This window comes from Pygoscelis adeliae, unplaced genomic scaffold (assembly GCF_000699105.1).
Source record: "Pygoscelis adeliae isolate BGI_AS28 unplaced genomic scaffold, ASM69910v1 Scaffold120, whole genome shotgun sequence".
NCBI classification, from domain to species: domain Eukaryota; kingdom Metazoa; phylum Chordata; class Aves; order Sphenisciformes; family Spheniscidae; genus Pygoscelis; species Pygoscelis adeliae.
This window is the reverse complement of record NW_008824032.1, coordinates 1,051,457-1,053,875: the sequence shown is the minus strand read 5'-3', so window position 1 is coordinate 1,053,875 and position 2,419 is coordinate 1,051,457.

The window sequence follows — 2,419 nt, the reverse complement described above, 5'->3', positions numbered from 1 at the left end:
CCTCGCTGGGGGATGCTGCTGCGCCTCCTCCTCTGCCCGCCCCCCCCAGCATAAGGCGCCTCCTCCCCTTGGCCCGGGTTTATGCCGCCATCTAGTGTCCACGCACGACGGGGATTTCCCGCCCACCCGCGCTTGCATTTTCAGGTACATCCATCATTTGTTCCTTTTGTGCTGTGAACACCCGTGACTCAGCTCTCCAGCGACCGGTTAATACGCCCAGGTCCTTCTCTCCCTTTGCTTTCATCTAAGGAAGTTAAAGCAAAAATTGTTATAATTACTACTCAGAAGCAAAACCTTATGGAGCGTGCTATTGAATTGCATCCCACTTTAATGCTCCGAGCCTCAAGCTGCTTCCAGTACGATATTCCAGAGCCTCTGCACTGATGAAACCCCTCCAGTTGTGCATCATAACAAATATTGTCGCCAACTTCTCCCCCTTCCTTTTGCCAAGGTCATTAATAGTAAGATAGTAAGTAATATCCGTCCCATACAGACCCTTAAAAGCTCCCCCAGCCACCTCTCTCCTGCCTGTTGCATTTCTGACACATCTTTAACATTGGCTTGGTTTTGTTTAGGCTCACTTTAGCCCCTGTCATTTTTGGTGACACACTTTGCAGTTGGTGATTCTTGGACCATCCCTCTCCAGTGCCTCCCAGCAGTCCCTGACTTCCCAGCACATCTGGCTAGTTTTTCTCCATCAGATTTCACACCTCCTGCCAAAATACAGGTGACCTCTTGCTCATGAAGAACATCTCTGGAAACTTCCTGATTTTTCACCGTGATCAGCAAACGAACCTTCATGATATCTGCTTAGAGAGGCCTCTCTTCCCAGTTTAAGCTTCTGCAGAGACTCCAAGAGCCTGCAGAGAGTTATCTACCCGCAGCACAACCTAGGAGCCTTCCTCCTTTCCGAGGTACATAGCTGTGCTGGGGCAAATCACCAGGCCTCCTCGCCAGATGGCTGGTTGTTCCTAGCTCTCCACATCTAGTGTCAGAAATGCCCCTCAACAAGCTCAACAGGTGTCAGCTATTCTGTTGCAAAGAGAAAGCTCCTGGCCTTTGAAGCCGCTGACATTCAGGTACCTGAAGATACGGTTTTCATGCTGTGTTCAACACTTGTCCTTCCTTCTCTCCAATATCACTGAGCAACCACTAATTTTCCAATATATCTGGGAATGCTTTACCCATCAGAGTTCACAGGCACACTCCTCACTGACATGCAGGGAACTTGGTTTTAAGGAGACCATCTCTGGAGGTTTCTTGGCTTTCCACTTGAGTCAGTAAAAGGTCCTTCTCAACATCTGATTTCCGAGACCCTTTTCTCCCTTTTTCACACTTCCTCGGAGGGATTTCAGACTTGGACCTCCACCCAGCATAGCCTGGGAGCCTCCTCTCTCCACTGAGGGCTATGAGAATCTGTTACTCACCAATCCCAGTTTGCAAAAATATTGTTGGTGGTGGGATTAGAGCCAAGAGAGACAGCATGGGATGGGTGGGGAGTGTACCTGCAGGGGAAAAAACAAGGAAACATGACAGCCACAAACTTGGCTGGGGGGAGCGGTGTGCAGTGCTCAGGCTCTTATTCTCACTCTGCCGCAGGGTCAGTGTGTGATGCTGGATAAGCCCCACTTTCCCCATGGGTGCAGTACAGCAACTGTCCCAGAGAGGTGAGAACCAGACTCGCATGGAATTTAAAAAACAGTTAAATATTTATGAGAAATATTACATTCAGAAGAGAGACTGTCTGGCTAATATTATTCATCCCTCCTGGATTCTGATGTTTAATTAATGCTTGCAAAGTGCTTTGAGATGCTTGGATGAAAGTGATACAAACACGTCACTGCACGCTGTGACCCTTGGTCCCAGAGGTACCGGTTCACCACACAGCTGTAGCAGCTCTGTGAGATGAGGCTCCCTCCTGAATCCCTCCCCTAGGGTGAGAATGGGTCCATGTGGGGCCAGGCCTGCAGCTTTGTTACCTCAGACCAACAGCCCTGCTTCTCCTTGCAACTCTGCAGCAACTTCAAGTGTGTTTTGGAAGCTTTACCCCTCCAGGGAATGCTATTTCTGGTAGATATTTGCAGTGACATAAACCAACTGTTTAAAAACAAGCCAGTGTTTCTGCATTACAGCATGCTGGGGAGACAAAATGCAAGCCAGAATCCATGCGAACTGAAGCATTAGCTCAATGCCCCAGAGCCCCAAGCCCTGAGACACCAGGGTCTTACAATCCCAACTTGACTTTTCTCAGCTCTGTTTTTCCCAGGACAGCCCCTCTCTGGCAGCTAGGGACCAGAAGGGACATTTCTATTGGCAGGCACGTGAGAGCGTTTTGAAGATACTGATGTGATGCAGCAGAGTCTCACAGGAGAGCTGTGTCTCAGAACAGGGCTTTCACAGGCTCTGGACACTGGCAAAG